The following is a 20,548-nucleotide window of genomic DNA, read 5'->3' on the forward strand; positions in this document are numbered from 1 at the left end:
TTTAATAGTTCAGCATGAATGGAGCTTCTTAGATCTGCCCCCGAGCAGAGCTCAATGAGGAAATGACTTTACTGCTCTGGTAAAAATTGTTTGGCTACATTTAAGTTCAATTCTTTTTTTTTTTTTTCTGTTCTGCAGAAAGCTAGCTGTAAAAACGAGAGAGAGAGAGAGAGAGAGAGAGAGAGAGAGAGAGAGAGAGAGAGAGAGAGAGAGCGAGAGCGAGAGCGCTCTGATAGGCAGGCAAAGAACTTCTGTTAGCAAATGTCTGAGTAGGGGGAGCATGAGAGGAAGCCATGTACAAGTGCACTGTAGGAAGAATTCCCACGCAGCTGTGCCTGGCATCCCAGTGACTTAGCAACTGCTTGTCTCACCTGGAGGCTCAGTGGAAGTACAGTGGGGTTTCACCTGGATTTTCAGAGAGTGGAGCCGGGAGTCTGCATTTACAACAAGGTTCCTGGGTTCCTGGCCAAACCCACTTGAAAACTAGACTATAACAGAGAGGTCAGTTTTAGTAGTCAACGACCCGGACACTGTCCCTCCAGTGGAGCCCAGGAGGGTATTGAGATGCTGGCAGTCCTGGAAGACATTCCAGGACTGATTAGAAGTGACAGGAAAGAATTCTGTTGCTGCAAAGGTTTATCAAGAGCAAAGGCAGTGAGCATAGAACACAAGTCTTCTGAGTCTTTTTTTTTTTTTTTAATGCTTGGTGTAAATGTGAAAATGGACCACTTAGACCTGGAATCAGAGCGCAGGGCAGAGTAGGAACTGATTGTAACTGGCCTCAGTGAGGAACAAGCTGAGCCTACAGACTCTATTTAAAATCTTGTTCCCTCTGGTTTCTCCGTTTATTTTTTTATAGAAAGTGATGACTAATTCACATTGTAATGTCCATAAAGATGTCACAGAAAACAGAACCATACCCATCCTTGATCCCTCTCAGCTTAACCTCCCTATCTTTGTTTGAGAAAAGAACATCCGTCTCCCCACCATTCACACAGGATGCGTGTCTGCTGCTTAGAAAGAAACAGCATCAGCCAGGCCTTCCTCTCCACCTGCAGACACGGTCCTCAGCTCCCTTGAACCTTTTAGCCCTTCAGTGTATACTGGAATGGCTGCAAACAGTCCTAAGTCTCTGGTCCCCTCTGACTGCCCCTTGTCAAGCACGTGTCCAGCCAGACTTGGGCGAGGGACGGGCTGCATTGCCAGTTGACCCAGGGCAGTTGCTGCTTCGTCAGCACACACTGGATGGCCACTCCTGAGTCAGGTTTCCCAACTTCATGACTTCAGCATGTGTGGCCAAAGGGACTGAGCGGTCATGTTCTTACAACATCTGGCACGCTCTACTCCTGGGCCTCAGTGTGCACACTTTGTAAGGAAAAAAAGTCCTAATAACCTCACTCCTTTCCCATTGGGTGGAATGGGGAAGTTTCCATGGGAGGAAAGGATGCTGAAAAAAATGGCTGTTATCTCTTCCTGTACATCATCTGAATTTGAAATCTAGTGATGAAGATGTATTCGGTGGAGGAGGATCCTGGGAGGAGGGGGCATTCCTAAAACTACTCCCACTATCTGTACATGATTTACTTGCATACAGGCAGTAGAGGACAGGGTCATCCCAGCTGTGGCTAGTCTCTCATGCTTGCAGGCAGTATGGGGGCTGGGGGTTGTCACCAGCTCTGGGCAAACTTCCATGAGCAGGGAATACAAGGAAAGTGGAGAGAAATTACACAATTACAAGGATAAAAATGGAGGACCAGAGGTTGAGAAAATGATTTTTTTAAAAAAAGAGAGGGGCTAAAAGAAGAAAAAGAATGAGAAATCAGATAAACTATTTAAAATTATTTCTCTATTGCCAGGATCATCTCTCTTTTACATTTAAAAGAAAAATATTTTTCTCCATTGTATTAATCATCTAGAAGTAACTTACTGCCCCAAATACCTGGGGACTGTTGGTTGGTTTATGAGTGAGTTCCCGCCTTTACACAAGTACAGACCTTTCAAACTTAGCCAGCTCAGGACCACTTAACGGGAATTTTAAGGCTTGCTCTCTTACAAAAAAAATTTAGGGGGCTGGAAGAAAATAAAGAAGCCCTCTCCTCATTTTCCACTTCTCTCCTTTTAAACTAATTTTTAAATTTTTTATCTCACTTTGTGTGTATGTGTATTTTACATGCATGCACGTGCATGCATTCCTGCATGTATCATGTGTGTGTGCAAGTGTTATGTTCATGCCTAGTGCCCTCAGAGGTCAAAAGAGGGTGTTAGATCTCATAAAACTGGAGTTAACACACAGTCGTAAGCCTCCATGTGGTTACTAGGAATCAAACCCCAGTCTTCTGGAAGAGTAGCCAGTCCTCCTAACTATTGAGAAATGGACCCAGCTTCCCCCTCCACCCCGAATACTACTTTATAAGCATAAACATAAGGACCTTGCAGTCAGTACTCACAGTCATATGGTCAATCTATTTCTATCCTGACCTCATGTGTTCTTCCTTGTCAAAGCGTTCGGCATGTGGTAAGGATGAGAAAATGTTTCAAAAGATATACACAGAACATCATGGTCAGCTGAAGACTCTGTGCCAAAGCCACCTCCTGCTCTAGTCTGTGTCACATGGGAGGATCTTGGAGTCACATTTACCACAAGTCTCTCCGTGTGGTGTGAGCCTTAGAACACTTGCTCAAGATTTGAAGGCAGAGTTCTCCGCATCATTATCATTGCAGAGTGGACAGCCACAGGGGTTTCCAGGCAAGTGTCAGTGAGTCATCTCTCCTGGAACAATAGTTGGCTTGTGGTATTGGCTTCCCATGGACTTAAAACCTACAGTGACACTTCAATTAGGGGGCTGTAGTGCTGCAGGTAGCCAAGATTAACACTGGGAGCTCCTAACCCCCAGCTCCTTGACCCTTCAGCTATTATAAAACTCAGTTTCTTTGGATTGAATCATACCCAGAGTGGGTTCTGTGTCCCTTCCCACACTCTGACACTGAAAGCCTTTGGGATGGATGAGATCATGGAGAGAGAAGGAAGCACAAAGTACATTCCCTCTTCTTCCTTCTAGCACATCCTAACCGGCTGCTTTCTGCTTGATCGTGCTCACACTGTATCCATGCAAGATGACTTGTCAACTGATTAGCCCAATCATGATAAGAGACATCCATTAGTAAACCTATACCAGGTAGACACTACCCATGCATAATAGTGTAGGAACTCTGATTGTTATATTAGAGCAAATGAAACTGATACTCAATGAGCGCGAGAGATTTGGTAGAGGCATTTAATTCCTTACCAGTTTGGGCTTGAGTTCTAGACTGTTATGATCTTTCTTCTGTTTATTCTTCTGTCACACTTGACCTTCCTTAGCTAACTCTATAGCCTCTCACTGCCATGTATGAGATGAAAAACTTGGGTTAGTTAATATCCAACAGTGGTCAACATCTGTGACTTTACCAATAGACAGAGTGTACTTCGGACAGATCGGAAGAAGATCAAGGCAACCTCGAAGTTGCACAGGCTTAATTATGAATGGGCCCAGGCTGTGGATAGTGTGAGGAACCACACAGGAAATTGGAAAGAGGACAGTGTGGTCTGCAAAAGCTTGGTTTTCTAGCTGTGTAGTGCTGAGCCAGAGCATGGCAATCTCAATAACATAGTGGCTTCATCAATGGCTGTTGCAGTTGTTGTCTTCAAGCCAAACCATGGATGTGAAATGAACAGTGAGGCAGCAAGAAACTCTGCAGCGAAGAACTAAGGACACCAAGCAGGGAGAAGAAACAGGAAGGGCAGCAAGGTTCACAGCTCTAAACAGCTTTCTAGAGTATCCCAATGCACAAGAAAGGCAAAGGGGGTTGGGGGAATCACTGTCCAAAAAGAGTAAGTGAGCACTGAGCCACCAAGAGGAGACCCTCAGAGACAAAAACAGACCTGAATAGAAGATTATCTTCCCCCAACAGAGCAGCAAGCTGGTATTTTGGCAGCAACACAAGGTGCAGGGTGGGGTTGTTCTTTGGGGGTGAGTCCTTCACATTCTGCTCCACAGATTTCCAATGCTAATAGCATGACTTCTACAGCATATTGATTCAAGTTTAAAAGGAACCACCTGTGTGCGGCATCCACTCGATGGAAGTGTCTGTAAGAACTGCGGAGCTCGAGGAGAAAGGGGCTACTCCCATCTCTTTTGTCCATCATTGTTTTCAGCAAAACTGACTGTTTCCAAACACAGTCTATAAGCAAGAAGAACATGGAGAGACTGCCAAAGTAGGGACTGAGCCCTGCCAGCACAGAATAGACAGCCAAAAGATGATCAACTGTATGACTTCTAGAAGTCACAAGGGAGAGTCCCAGGAAATATGGTTATCAGGACAAAATAGTTTTAGATGCTGAAAGAGCCTTGAAGCTTTCTAACTCCTCCATGTGACAGCTAATGACATCAAAAGGTCCTGTCAACTCTAACCCTGAAGAGGCTCCACCCTGAGAGAATAGGTATCTCCAGACCTCTGAAGACAGAGTGAAATGAGCGTTCTTTCTAGAACTATCTCCACCATCCTGCTTAAAAAGGATTGAAGAGGCATATCCCTCAAGACACCAAGCAACCAGTACCACTTTCAATCAGAACAAGTTACACGGAATCTCCACAGAGTATCTTTAAAACTCAGTGCCAAGAGAGTGAGATGGATCAGTGGGTAAAGCTGCCTGCCACCCAAGCCTGGCAACCTGTGTTTGGACCACAGATCTCAAATAAAATAAACAGGGAGAATCAACTGACTTCCACAAAATGGTCCTCTGACCTCCACGGGAGCATCATAGCACATATACTGATATATTCTCTCTCCCTCTCTCTCCCCCCTCCCCCCCTCTTCCCCTCTCTCTCTTGCATGAGTGCATGTGCCTGTGCACTCTAGCACACCAGCCACTTACACACAAAAATTTAAATTAAAACATTCAAGAAAAAATAAAAATCAACGTCAAGGGCAGAAGGCATGATCTTAGAGTTTAAAACTGAATCTTCGGTGCTGGGGAGAGTGGCACTCCGAAGCTCTGAGCCTCAGGACTGAGAACACTTTAACTGAGCAACCTTGGTTGGGAATGACTCCTGCAGCCTGGCATTGCTTTTCTTTAAGGTAGATGTGGAGAACTGGATGTGAGTCCTGAGAGCCTGCATTCCTGTGAGCATGAAATGCCAAGCATGGTAAGATGCCTTGGCAAACGTGGCTGTTCTCAGCACAACCCATCACCACAGTCTTGATTTCCTGGTTTTGATAGCCCCTTCTGCTTGCTCAGATTGTAGGTGATAACTGTTTTAAAAGACCAAATAAGACCCTGGATAACTAATTCCTGCAGCATAGGAGGAGTTCACAAGTACCACTAACTTACAAACAGCACATTGGCAGCCACACCCTCTGCCACCCACTGCACAGGTAATCACAAATGGGAACACCCATAGCAACTCCGGTGTGCCAGCAGCTGGACCATAGCATGAGATCGGAGCAAGCTGTGTCCTCACTAGTAAATGTCAACTGGATTTGAATTGCTTGCTAAAGCACAGCTTAGACAAAGCCAAAAAGGAAAACCAAAGCTTTCTCGGTAAACTGGAATCCCAAAGCATAAATAAAAGATTCCACCTGAGAAGGGTGATTTATTAGCTCTCACTTAGCAAGAGTATGTGCAGTCCGTCCCGTGAACACAGCTCTTGCGTTGTTTGTTGCTTGTTTATGAAACACTCGTGCATGCATGAGCACACACACACACACACACACACACACACACACACACACTACAAAGTTCTGCCAAAAGAAAACCTGAGAGTTCTGCTTTGAGGTTTTGAAGTTTATTGTTTCCAAGAATCGGTTCCCTGCCCCCAACGACACCTTGCTCTTGCCAAACAAAGCATCCTCCACCTTGACCCAAACTACTGATAGACAGAGGTCTATGTCACCCAGAGAGTTTAGATTGGGGACGCCAGGATTCCCAGGGCTAGACAATAAAATTAAGTGGCTATGAAGGCAGAGAGTGAAAGTCTCAACTGCTAATCTGGTCCCATCAACCATGAAGACAATGAGCCTACGCCACATCAGAGGAGTGCAGCCTGATTGACGTGTTGCCACTCCTGATAAGGCAGTTCATTAGAAATGTTACATAAAGCATGGAATCCAACCCGTTCCCCATGACATGGGAGATGTTTCTGAAGAAAATACTTTTCTACTACGAGTAGTCATTTATGGACAAAAGGTCCCAAGGTTTTATTTTACTTTTATCTTTTCAGTCATACATGCCTAAATTATGTCAAAACAAAACAAAGCAAAGCAAAACAAAACAAAGTGTTTCTTCCCCAGTGTAATTTAGGCCATTTTACCAGATCAGCGGCAGATTTGGGATATGCACCACTGACAAGACATGACGAGAACAATGTATGAGCAGCCTTACTTTGCAGTAAAGATAAATGGAACATTAGGTTAAAATTGGAGAAAACACTGGGTGTGTGGGGAAGGATAAATTGAGACTCAGGGACTGTCTCTAGCTACTGCTTCCTCTTCTTCCTCTTCCTCCTCTTCCTCCTCCTCCTCCTCCTCCTCCTCCTTTTTCTTCTCCTTCTTCTTCAATCAATAAGAAACAAACACTTCCGTGGCACTCCAGAAACAGAGCCGCCATTTCAACATATAAAAGCCAGGGTTTGACCATGCAAGCCTGCCTCAGGGGCCCCACACCTGACAGGATGCCTCTTGTCTCCAGGTATGGCTCAGGTGTATTTGATTGACCCTTGGAGGTACAAACAGCAGGGGGATTATTTCTTCACATGGGGGTGGCAGGCACATAGTGGTGTGGGCTCTGCTGCTCTACATCTCCCCTTCTGTTCCCTCTGGCTGTGTTGGCTTTGTATTCAGGCAGTCTCCTTTGTCATGGGAGGTTCACAGTTATCCAGGGCTGCATTTTTTCCTCATTCATGCTCAGTGGCCAAGAAAAAAATTCTTCCCATCTGGGAAATAAGAACTCTCCTCCTCCATATTTTTGACCAACTTAAGTCCCCCATCCCCACTGTACTTACTGTTCACAGAGATCCATAAAGCATGGATGGCCCTAGTTCTTTTTTCCAGCGGTATTGACTAGGAAATGAGGTTGCCAGGACCCATTGAATGCATCCCTGAAACCAGAGATTCAACAAACTTCTTCAAGTCATTGGAGATGTACTGAGGGTGGGAAGTTGAATGTCTAATACAAATCAGGGGCCAACACACAATGGCATTATGTACATTAGAAAGAATATTTTGGCTCTGACAGTGTTTAGCATGTAAGTGGTATCATGCCCTCCTGTGTGTGAAAGATGTCTCTAAACATGACTCTGTGAACTTCCAGTCCCAAGAAAACAGATTTTAAGATCTATAAAAGAGATGGCCTCACAGAAATTCAAGTACCCAGATAAAAATTGATTGCAATCAGCTGTATGGGCCATAATAAACAGCTGTGTTCCTGAGAAATGCAGATGGCTCACGAAGTAGCAAGCAGAAGTGGGAACTACTGTCTGGGGACAGTAAGTTGCAATGGAGGACATCCCATCGAGTAACAGAAAAGCAAAAATGGTTGTAAGACAAAAGTCGCCTGTTACAGAAAAGGAGACTTGGAAATGGGTTTGAGGCTCAGTCGTTCTTGTAGATGAGGGTGCACGGTCAGAAACATAAAGATAACCCGATGATTCCAGAGTTTGTTGTAAAAAGCTAAGAATGCCTTTTAATCCTTCCTTCTCTCCCGGAATGAAGGGATTTTGTCAAACAGGATCTTGTAGAAACCCTGAAGTAAGGCCAATTGGGATTGGTTCCTGGCTACATAGGAGATCTTCAAAAAGAATGTAACATTGTATGGAGCCTCTAAGAAGGTCTGTCCAGATCTTAGGAGCTTCAATATCCTATTCTGAAAATAGGAAGAGGAAATAAGGAACTTAACAAAAATCAAGAAAAAGTACAGAAAATCAACTTTTTAAATGTTATAATATATTTCATATTCTAGTATACACAGAGAGTGAGAGACACTGACACATACACCGACACACAGACATGTACATACAGCCTTATACACACACACACACACAAGCACACAGACATACACACACACACACACACACACACACACACACACACCTGAAATGCTCACGTTAAGGTCAATGCTTGCCTTAAGTCATCTTGAGTTAAGCAGAAATGACATAACTTTGGAGATTAGATGTTCACAACAAACCCCAGTAACGAAATCCACTGTCTGATGATAAGTGGTCAGGGATTATACAATCAAGATTCAAATAACGTTAACAGTCTAAAATGCTTGTGTGTGTGTGTGTGTAAACAAAATGATTAGGAACAAATGCAAAATCCATTACTTCAGCTAAAAATTAAAATTAAAATAAAAAAAAACAATAAAAAACCTTCTAGACGTGGGGATACCTGCTTAATGGCTGTAGATTCTGATGGTGTCTTTTAGTTGTCCACAGGTTTATTTAATATGTGATCATTAGTGTAATGCAACATAAAAATCCATATCATATTTAGATCATCATATTTGATAACTTCTTAATTTTCCAGTTGAACAGACCACATCCGAGGATCTGCCTCGGTTTAAATACTATGGTAGTTAGTGACGACTTGGATGAACTAGGGCACATCCATTAGGAGATTGCTGGAGGAAGGCAAGACTCTAGCAACTGAGAGAGACAGAGGCTACCCTATGGGATTAGAAACACAGTCACTCTGCTAGTGCACGCAAAGAAAAGGTTCCCAGGTTCCAGCTTTCTCTAAAACTGGGGAGCTGCTTTGGAAGTGGCCTGTACCACACATATGGGAAGGTAGTACCCGGGCTCTGGAGCCAATCTGCCTGGGTTTGCCTGCTGGCTGTACCACACATCAGCTGTTACAGTGGGTGGGCATGTTATTGAATCTCTCTGAGCCTAAATTTCCTCATGTGCAAAGTAAGACTACTTAAAGCTCCCTTTTCACAGTGTTCTTATGAGAAATGCATGGTATATGGAAGGAAAGTACTTAGAGCAAGATCCAAAGCTATAATAGATATGGAAGTCTCTGCTACTAAAACAAGGAAGCCGGGCTTTCATTGGCTGTGAGTCCGCAGGTGTGCAGCCGCTAAAGCTCTGCTTACAAAGCACCACTACCAAGGTGGCTGGAAAGCCACAGTAAGAGTCTCACAGTTCTGGAGACGGGGCTTCTGAAATGTAGCTCTGAAGAGTTGGCGCTTCCTGGGGATGGAAGAGAGAATCTGCCCCAGTCCTCTCTGGGCTCCTGGCTGCTTGCTGGCTGGCAGTCGGTGCTGTTTGCTGAGTTAGGAAGGAAGCATCATTTAGATTACTGCTTTCCTTTTCACCCCACTTCCTTCCCGTATTCGTCTCCACATTGCCTCCTCTTTTAAGGATACCAGCCATATTGGATTAGGGCTCATCCTAAGAACTTCCTTTTAGCTACTAGATAAAGTCACATTCTCAGGTACCAGGGTTAGGACTTCCAGATAGGCATTTGTGGAAAACGTAATTCAAACCGTAACAATAAGAGTCTGGGTGGCCTCTGACCAGAGATGCTGCCTGCTGTAGACTTCCAATGCAGCCAGATGAGCATCTGTTATTTCCAACACTCTTCTGGGTCAAATCAAGAAAGCACTGCTCGTAGTCCATGGCACGATCAAGTACTGATTTCTTAATACGGGGACACGGCCTCGAAAACCCATGCAGGAAAAAGCCTAGAGCGATATCGCTGATACTTCCCCTGTAGTTTTCCTGTCAAGACTAGCTGTGACTTTGGAGCTGAGCTATGTCCCAGATTATCTGGGCTCCTGCTTCGGCATCATTTTTATTTCAAAAGAACCTAGCTTGGCACTCCGCGGTGCCTGAGGAATGATACACGCTCCTAGCCCTGGACCACGGAAGATGCTTCCGGCTGGTATCAATCTCACCATCAGAACATTTAGGGAGCCATTGAGTGGTTTCAGGCTCATTCCCACCTGATAAAATAGGTTACGTTTTCATTCTGGGGTAATTTCATTAATTAAGGGAAGTGCTGTGTACATTGGAGGTTTCCTGGTTATCTATCAATTATAGGTGGATTTGCTGAACATCTCCTGTGGTAAGTGTTAAAGCCTGAGCTGTGTATGGCTCAGATCAAAGAACTTCAACTGGCTGTGCTGGTTTAGGAGCCCCAGTGACCCCAGAAACATGGACTTTCTGCTCATTTCCAATAAAGTCCACGCCTTCTCCCACAATGAGCACAATTAGACACAAACCCAATATCTTCACTCTGACCTTCCACTATGGCATTTGAAGTACCGCTTCCTTGTTCCCTACAGCCCACCCCTCAAACCCCCTTGCCCTCCTTGGCCATTGCCAGGGTCCACCCCCACTGCCCTTGCCAGCCACATGCTTTCAAGAGCTTAGCGCTACATTTAGACTTTTCTTTTTCTTTTGATTTTTATTGAGATGTAATTGCCAGAGTGTATGAATAGTCAAGATGTACATTATGGCTTTGGTATGTGTATACATTGTGGAGTAACCATCAAAATCCATCCAATTAGCATCCATCCCCTCACAAGGCTGTCTTTGTGTGCATGTATGGTAAGAACTCTTACTGTCTACTCCCTGGAAAATGATACACTCTGGAATGGCCAGAGCCATCATGCTGTATAGGTTTTCTCTGCCTTGTCAACTGCACATGAGTGCCCTTATTCACTATCTTCCCATAGAAAACAGTAATTTAAATATTTCCTCAGCACCAACATCACTTTAGCAGCTGTACTTTATAAGTTCAGGGACCAACTCAGGGTTCAGTTCCCAGCACCCACATAGGACATCTCACAATTGCCTAAAACTTCAGTTCTAGAGGAAAGGGTGGCCTCTTCAGGCCTCCTTGGGCAGTCAGACACATACACATATCCCCATACAGATCCACACATATAATATAATTAAAATTCAAAAGTTTTCAAAGAACCTTTCTCCTCCACCTTTTAGCCAAAAGCAGCACTAAGTGAGTATCAGTCAGATTTGCTGCATAACAAATAGCTACACACAAAATACCTCAGATAAAAGCTATACATGCCTTATAGTCCTTTCTCCCTTACACGTTTATGCACTAAAATAGTTGGTCTTGCTGAGATTGGCCCTACCACACAGGTTATCTCTCCTCTGCATATCTCCCATCTTCCTGAATCAGCACTTACTAAAGATGAATTTTTCCTATGATGAAAGCAAAAGAGGGGGATTCACCCTATTTCTAGACTGTGTTCATGTCATAGCCACTAATCTCCCATTGCCATTGGTCGAAGTGAATCACATGGCCCAGCCTACAGTCAAGATGTCTGGTGGGGGGTGTGGTGTGGTGTGGTGTGTGTGCTCAAACCAGTTCTTGGTAGGGCCATGCAGGTATAATAGCACATGAGGGAATGGAAACCCTAGACCAATAATTTGATCTCTTCATGGGGCAAGTGGCCCACAGATGGCCCACCTGCCACATAGCTGTCGATCTGAGAGCTGTCTGTGGCCCTTACAACTGTGACCACTAAACAAGCTCTCCAGCCTTGTCCTCACCCCACCTCCACTCCCAGAAAGTCCATGACACTATGTCAAAAGCAGCCTCTCCCACCTCACTATTTTATTAAAAGCTTTCTGCCAGGCCGGGAAATTGAGGGATGCCACCTGCATCTAATATACAGTCATTTACTAATGTAACCCAGCACCATCCGCTTCCTCCCCCTGCCCCTGCCCCTGCCCCGAGTCAGATGCCTGCCTGTTGCTCAGTCGTTGGCCAAATTCCAAAACTCATAATAGAAAGGGGGAAAAAAAGAAACTATTTAGAAGATGATTATCTGAACATCCAGGCCATTCCCCAGGCAATGAACCCACGACGAGTGTGACCAGTATTTGAAACACTAGTAAGAGGAAAGGAAAATAACTTCCCATCAGAGTCCCAGGCCCTGAGACGGATGAAGCCAGTCATTTGTTCACACCTCTCTCATCTTTTCAGAGCATTAACCTGGGTGGACTTGTCAGGCTTTCAACAAGTGATTGTTTAGCGTTGGATGTCGCTGTTGGCAGGACTTGAGGTTCCAATAATCACAGGCAAAGGCAGATGTCAAATTAGATAGTCCATGGAGGAAGAGTGAAAGCCCCAGCAGGGGCATGCAAGGGCATGGAGAAGGGGTGAAGTCTGCCAGGGACATAGCATGCTGCAGAACATGGTACAGGACCGCGGCAGCCCTGGGTAACGTTGCAGGTAAGGTGTATGCTACTGCCAATATGGACCGCTGGCTCCTGCTAGCACGATTGACCTGAAAAACACTGCATGAATAGAAGACCAGGTTTGGGTACACAGTGGAACTGCTGCCATGTGGCAGGGTACAGGGACAGTGATGGAGAACAGGGTGAGAAGCCCTGGGTCCTGTTCTTCCCCACATTACTTTGAGAGAGTAAATGTTGGCTTCGCTGTGCAAAAGAAGCTGGCAGATCAGCCAGGTAGTCGTTGTGCCGTGAGTTTAGTTGTGCCCTGAGCTATAAAAGCTCTGCCAACACCCTACAGGACAACGAGCTGATGGGAAGGGTAGCCTAGCCAGCTGGCCTCCATGTCTCTTCACCCGCAGCCTGTCAGGTTTGGTGCTCTACAACCAGAAGCCGCATTCTGCAAACCGATTTGGACTTGGCCTACAATAAGGTCTACATTTTATCTGGTGACTCCATGCAAACTCGTAGCTGTATGCTCATGAAAGAATGTTACATAAAACAATGTGTTTACTTGGGAGGGGCCCTCTATGGTTTTCAACCTATTCTATTCTGTTTATTTTTAATTTTTTAAAGTGATGCTTGACTCACTACGTTGACTTCATATCCCTTCAATGGCTTTTTAAGAACTGATCTGTAGAGCTCATTTCCTTCCCACATTGCTTTTCTCTGATCATTTAAGGACAGGATGATCTGGGCCATCACTGTGAACTGATGATGTAGATAAAAAGCTGAGATGCTAGGCTATGATTCTGTAGGATTTAAAACTTGGTGCTAGTGACCTGGCCTTCTTCTTAAAGTGCATTTTGAGACATTCTGTAAATGCAGATAACCATGTTGCCTCTGGGGGAAGCTGAGTTCATAGGCCCATAGACTCAGTACCTAACTTGCTCAGCCAGCAGGAAGGAAGGTCTGCTGGCTAAACAATTTGGACCACAAGAAGCAGATTTATTATAACAGACTGATTGAGAGAGTTAAACAAAAATAATAAATATCCTCAAGTAGATAAAATTGGCAACAAAAGGAAGAAATGAGAAGTGAAAAGGAAGTTTCTTTAAAAAAAAAAAGCAGTGATTTTAATCATGGAAAAACTTAACAGTTAATACGAGGAACATCATAGAAAAACAATAGGAAAGACAGAGACAAATAGTGATGTAGGGTGATGAATTATGAAGCTATCTATAGAAAGTAGGTAGTGGCAAGGAAAACATAAGAGAAGCTCAGTGTGGTGACTCATTCATATCATCCCAGCTAGCCCTTGGGAGGCTGAAGCAGGAGGATCACCAGGAATTCAAAGCCAGCTAAGTGGTGAGTGTCAGGTCAGTGTAGGTTATAGAGTGATACCTAGTACGTAAAAACCTAGAAATCATTAGCAAAAACCTAGAAGAGATGTTAATACCTGAATAGTGGAGGGGGAGTAGTGAGTGGGTAGGTAGACAGACACCATGCAGTTCAGGGTGTGGAGTGTGAGCAGACATACAGACACCATGCAGGAGTTCAGGGTGTAGGGTATGGGTAGACAGACTCCATGCAGGAATATGGGGAGGGAGGCAGTCAGACACCATGAGAGATATATTTGAAAGGCAACGATTAGTCAATTTCTCATAATTAGAGACTGAGAGAACTTAGAAAGTTTTGAATAAGACAAATGAGAAAAATCAATACTTTGACATATTAAAATGAAATGTAAGACAATCAATAAGGAAGAAAAATTCTAGAAACTTCCAGAGGGAAAGATAAAATAACCTTCCTGACTTTAGAATTATTGACAACAGATGTGAATACAGGGAGATGATGTGTAAAAGCCAAAAAAAATTTTTTTTAAAATAATGAGCCCAATAGCAACGAGGAAAATACAACTCTATTACAGAACACTGCATTCAAATTATGGTTTAAATATGAAGATTCCATAGACAGACACACTGTAAGCGTGAAAGACTTTAGCAGGTTTTCTATACTAAAAAAACTCAGATAAGAAATAAATTCAAGTTTCTTGGGGGGGGAGGAATATGGAATACAAATGGAACAACATGGAACAACAAACAGCCAATGACATAAAACGAGTGACATCAATAGTAACACAGAACAGATGTTTTAAATAATATCAACACAAGATGGATAGAAACCTAGGAGATGAAAAAAAATAAACAAAATATATTTGTTTTGTTCAAGGGAAGATTATAGATGCTGAATGATAGATAGATAGATAGATAGATAGATAGATAGATAGATAGATAGATAGATAGATAGATAAGACAGACAGATGATAAACAGAGATGAATGATAGATCTGAGATATCTATGGTACAAAGAAATACACTTCAGCCGGGCGTGGTGGCGCACGCCTTTAATCCCAGCACTCGGGAGGCAGAGGCAGGCAGATTTCTGAGTTCGAGGCCAGCCTGGTCTACAAAGTGAGTGCCAGGACAGCCAGGGCTACACAGAGAAACCCTGTCTCAAAAAACAAAACAAAACAAAACAAAAAAAAAAAAAAAAGAAATACACTTCAAGAGAGACCACTTTGCTAACATTGCTTTTGCATGCATATTAACTATATGTGGCTGATAAGAGAAAAGCTAAAAACAGAGGTGAAGGACAAAATATACTCAAGGGTAATATGAATCATGGGCTAAAATGTCAATTTCAATATCTAATGAAATCAAATAGATACAAATAGAAAAAGACTATAAGGAATAATGGACAAGAGCTATATAACCATTACTGGGATTTGTGTACTTCATAATACTCATTCAGAATGTATAAAATAGTGATAATAAATCTGCAGGGAATTGGAAACAAGTCAATGTTCAACTCCAGATAGGCCAGAGACCTGTGGAAAATCAAATATTACTGCTTTGCTAAAGATATGTAGCAATATGCTACATACATAATATTGTTAGCAATGACTGTTAACAATAGTCTACTATATTTATAGACCAGTATCTTCTTCAGCCATCATCAGAGAAGCATCCTCCTGAAGCAGATGGGAACACATCCGGAGACCCAGAGCCAGACAAGATGCAGAGAGGGAGACGCTGGAACACTTACCCCTAAATGAGATGTCTCCATCAAAACCTTCGACTTAGGGAAGCCTGGGAAAGAAGAGGCAGAAAGTTTGTAAGAGCCAGAAGGGATGGAGGACACCAAGGAAACAAGGCCTTCAAAAAACAACAGGACCAATTGCACGTAGGAACTCACAGACTCCTGTAGAATACACAGAGCCTGCTTAGGTCTAAGCCAAATGGTATCTCAGCACTGGGAAGGAAAGTAGGCATTAGTCCCACTCCCTAGGCCACAAGCCTTCTCCAATTGATAACCACACAAAAATGAAAATTAGTTTTCTCCAATGAAGTGTCATTGGGAAACAAACCACATTTAAGAGGAGGCCCCATGCCCAGCAACCGAGGACCAACACAAAGTTAACTCAGTGGTATTTTTGGAGCTTTGTTTTGTTTTGTCTTATCCCATAATGCTTTGTGTGGGCTTCCCCTACCCCATGAGTCTTTTTGCTTATATATTATTGTTTCTGATTTTGTGTCTTCATAAGATTTGTGTGCATACCAACTTGTGTGTCTCTGTTTCTGTTTTTTGTGCTCTCATTCTCTCTCTCTCCCTCTCTCTCTCTCTCTCTTGCTTAGTTTGTTCTATTCATGTTTGTTTATTTTTGTTTTTATCTTGTTTTAGGTATTATTTTTCTTTTTATTATTATTTTTCTGAATTTGAGCTATGGTTAACAGATGCCAGTGTTGAAGAAGAGGAAGTTGGAGTGGTATCCTTCCCATGGATGAGGTAGATCGTGTTGACATTATCCAGCTGTGCATGTATACAATATAAGCCTGTACCTGTATGATGGTTTATATATGCTTGGCCCAGGGAATGGCACTATTAGGAAGTGTTGTTGGAGTAGGTGTGACCTTGTTGGAGTAGGTGTGGCCTTGTTAGAGTATGTGTGTTACTGTGGGTGTGGGCCTTAAGACCCTCGTCCTAGCTTCCTGGAAGCCAGTCTTCTCCTAGTTGCCTTCCGAACAAGAGTTGGAACTCTTGGCTCCTCCAGTTTCATACCTGCCTGGATGCTGCCATGCTCCCACCTTGATGATAATGGACTGAATCTCTGAACCTATAAACCAGCCCCAATTAAATGCTGTCCTTTATAAGAGTTGCCTTGGTAATGGTGTTTGTTCAAAGCAGTAAAACCCTAACTAAGATAGCATGTGTAAGGAAAGATATGCTAACTCACACATATGGGTCACCTCTACGGAGATCACAGCTGAAACCCAGCTTAAGCAGAAACTCTGAGTGGTGACAGGGAAGAAAAGTAAGGACTGTGAAGCCTCAAGTTTGGGGGAAAGACACAGAAATGTTGACTTAACATACCAGTGTGATGGGGTCAGTTACAGCGGCAAGAAAATGCAGCAGATGAAGCCAAGAGGAAACTTCCCTGGGTCATAGTTGAGAGTCCAGGCCTAGATCCCGACCTCAGATGGGAACCCAGTATACAAACACCACCACCAGAAATCCATCTCTACCCGTGCCTCTCTTTTCTTGCCAATGTCTCCATCTTTCTCACAGTGATGGGCCTGGAAGCTCCTGGCTAGTGTCTCATCAGCTCCAGATGAAAAAATACCTCCCCTTCCAGAAAGTTCCAATGGAAGTTCCAGTTTGGCTCTAATTACAGCAGTTTGGCTTACAGGCCTACACTTCAACCCATCTCTCTGGCCAGGCCTGGATGCAAGTCCCAAGTTTCCCCACCCAGGCTCACCTAATTAAGCACCGGGGGGTTGGGGGGGTTGGGGGGGGAGCTTCACTTAATCCTGGACTGAAACACAGCAAGAGAGAACATGAGTGTCCCCCGAAGCAGAGAATGGGGCCGGTGAGAGAAGGGAGTGCCACAAGAAATCTAGATGGAGATAGTCTGTCCATATGCTAAATGCCAGACAAAGGCAAAAAGGGAAGGAAAAAAACAGGGAGGCCCCATTGTAGCTGGCTAGAATGAAACAAGACAGCATCTCCTCTCTGCTGAGTCTCCCTCCTGTCTGAAAGAGAGAATGTGAAGCTGAACAAGGGCCCTCCTAGCCTGGCATCAGTCCTGGCTCTCAGCCCCTCACCACCCACCACCAGGCCTTTGAAAAGAGCCGTATTTCCTTTCCGGAGGCCTTTGGCCTCTCAAGTGATAAAAAAAAAAAAATGTCACTGATTGCTGAAAGCATCCTTGTAATATGAGAGTCAGGTCCAACCTTGGCTGGACTTTCTTACTATACACATCATAGATTCCGTCTTTCCCAGCAGGTAATATCTCTGGTGATAGAATGGACTCTCTAGTTGTTTGCTAAAACAGAAATAGTAACCCTCTTTGGCTGGACTTCAGAGTTCCACTTTGGGCAGGGTGCTGGGCTGGGATTTAACCAAGGACCCTGAGGGGCGCACGTTATATGAATCATCTCCCCAGTGTACCAGGACATCACACCAGACTTCACTCCTGGCTCTTTACCATCTGCAGCAGCTCATTGGAGTTTAAGTCGGGATCAGAGCAGCAGCTCATCAGAACATCCTGGCAGGCTCCCCTTGTCAGGACAGCCGTCAAAGGGCAAGGGAGAGCCAGACAGATGGACATGGAGAAGAAACCCTGGCCAGCCAGAAATGAATGTAGATTTCGTGCTTCTGCTGTGAAAGGGGAGCCATGACAGTCATCTCTGATGTTAACAGCCAGCTTGGAGGGGACTCCAGCGGCTCCCCTTAGGAATCTGATGGCTTCTTTTGTGTGTGATATTTTGAAGCATGTCTGCAGTACTGAGCACTGTCAGCCTCCTCCAAGTGGGAGTGTAATGAGTAACCTCTCTTCCTTGGCCTGTAGGATAAAGTGGAGGGATGTAGTTCCAGACCTGTCACTGTGAATATCAAGGCAGCAATGCCTTGTGCTCAGCTTCCCAAATACCTTGGAAACCAAGGTGCAGATACGCTAATATGTTATAAGCTTGAAGGTGGCACATACCTCCCTGACCAGAGTCTCATTTCCTTTGGGGTCCAAAGCATCACCCAATATTTCATCAAAATGAGCTCTCTTCTGCAATTGGAGCTCCCTTCCAATCTGGTCCTCCATTGAAGTTCACACACCAGCATCTCTGTATGCCTCCTGTCTCTGTATATACACAGTGCTGCGCTTCAGTTGATCTTCCTGATTACTGAGTTTATCTGGCCCAGCCTGGTTTCAAATGTTCCTTTATCACTCTCAGTCTGAATCCTACAAAAGACTAAATAAAGAACTCCAAAGTGGCACCACATGCACGGGTACCCGTGTATGTGACCCTGGGCACACACGGTGACTCAAAACTTTCTTGTGAAATGTTGGTTTCTAAAAACTAGTCTTTTCTTCTTACTCTGGCTATGAATAGGTGTAAGTCTCTAGTTTAACAAAGGCATATCCTAGGCTCAAAAGCAGTCCAGCTGCCTGGATAGCTCATACTGTTCTTTCTTTCACTCTGCAGCACGAAGTCTACTTTCTCTGCTTTGACACCTCACGCACCTACTTTGATCCTTCTTTGGCCTTAATTTTCCCTCCTGTAAAATGGAACCTACATTCCCCAATGGGAATGAACTTGCATTAGCTCATGTCTTAATATCATTCCAATCTTCTTAAGTGTGAAGAAATTATTACCACCATTCATTCCTGGCATGCTGAACCAAGAGGTGGGCAGCACTTAGCCTTACTTTCAGACCCTATAGAAGTTAACTGCTTGAGAATGCGTGGTATTGAAGCTGCTCGGTATGAGCAGACGTGAGACTGTCCCCATCAAGAACAGATGACACAATTCAGGTTTCTAGTGAACATACTAATAAGGCCAAAGGAGAAGCCTCCACAGAGGTCACTGTGCACCAAACACTGTGTTTCAAACTTACTTGCTTCTTGGAACTCCCCCACTGGGGAAAATACTACCATGAAACCTGTGTTCACAGATGATGAAGCAATTACAGACACATTAAGCAACTTGCTTCAGTAGTAGAGCCAGAATTTGAGCCAACACTGGTGCACATGTCTGTGCATAGAGGCCATGTATACCCAGGAAAAAAAACCAGCCTTTATTTCTAGAAACAGAGGACAGGCTCTCAGACTGCCTTTTCTACTTCATTGCAGTCTCTGTATTATCTGGATCATCCAAGGTGAACGAACCTCTGTCACATTCAAAACAATAATTTAAAAATGTTCATATGGAAGAACATCTCTCATTCATGCTTCTTAAGCCATTAAAGGCTTGGAATATGAAATGCCTCCCTCCCAAGAACTCATATGTTGAAGGCTTTGTCCCCTGCTGGTGACACTGTTTTAGAGGTTCTAGACACTTTAGAAGTGGAATCTGGGTATCAGAAGTAGGTCACTTGAAGCAGATCCTTTGGGCTATCATCTTCATGTCCCTTTTCCTGTCTTACTCTTAGCTCCCTGTCTGCCATTGTGAAGGGAAGAGTTCTCCACTGTCTTGTGCTCCCACTGGCATGATATTATGCCTAAGGGCATCGGATATGTACAGAAACAATCAAAATGCGAACCAACTAATAAATTCCTCCCTGAGATTGTATCTGCCCAGCAGTTTGACACAGTGATGAGAGGACTTCCTCAGAAGGACTGTCATGCTTCTCAATCCATAGAGCAGATATGCAGAGGCTTTAGGGAGATAATGGAGAAAAAGGGAAAAAAAAAGACATGGCTTGAGACCAAATTACTACATCTTTACTTTCTCATCTTGAGGTATTCAGGTAATGTCTTTGCTTCGTAACTACTTTCTCACACTCGTTTCTTATGACCTCCTGGATACTGAGACAGTCAAGAAAGATGCTGAGAATGCGCTTGTTGCTCTAAGGGCTCTCTATACGCATTGCCTTATTTAAGCACCAACTCTGTGTAAGTCGGAGTCAACATTCCTTCTTCCTAGATGCTAAATCTGACACTTGGAGACTCAGCTTGATCAGGTTTATAAAGCAAGTTTACCACTGAGCTATGATACAAATCCAGGCACATCTGACCCCCAAGTCTGGAGTTCCTTGTGGGTAAATACTGTTGCTTGATTTTGAAATCCATCGCTCCAAAGACACACATCAAGCCTAAGCCTCTCACCCAAACTCTTAGAGCAGTGGTATCTGAGTGGCCATTGCTACTTTTGGAGTTGACTTAAGTAAAGTGTTGGGTAACTCTTACTCTACTTCAGCCTGCCTCTCATGTCTCTCTTTTCCCCCCTTTGACAACATCCTTCAGGGCCCCTCCAGCTCTCTGAGGTAAAAGCAGTCAGCTTATGAGAAAAAGCACCCAGAGAGATG

General features: G+C 44.0%; 1 long non-coding RNA gene across 2 annotated transcripts in view; it reads right to left on the reverse strand.

Moving 5' to 3' along the window:
* Positions 1–6,597: 6,597 nt before the first annotated feature.
* Positions 6,598–20,548, reverse strand: part of LOC115030888 (uncharacterized) — a 35,524-nt gene continuing 21,573 nt past the window's right edge. The window contains exons 2-3 of one of the 2 annotated variants that reach the window (XR_003836475.2): positions 15,293–15,336; positions 6,598–7,900 (exon numbers count right to left, since the gene is read on the reverse strand). This is a non-coding gene — a long non-coding RNA (uncharacterized LOC115030888). Of the gene's footprint in view, positions 7,901–9,183; positions 9,306–15,292; positions 15,337–20,548 lie in introns of those variants that run through there. The other variant, XR_003836476.2, reaches the window with a different exon arrangement.

The sequence above is a fragment of the Mus caroli genome, unplaced genomic scaffold, assembly GCF_978045245.1.
Source record: "Mus caroli unplaced genomic scaffold, Mus_caroli_1 scaffold_6, whole genome shotgun sequence".
Classification (NCBI taxonomy): domain Eukaryota; kingdom Metazoa; phylum Chordata; class Mammalia; order Rodentia; family Muridae; genus Mus; species Mus caroli.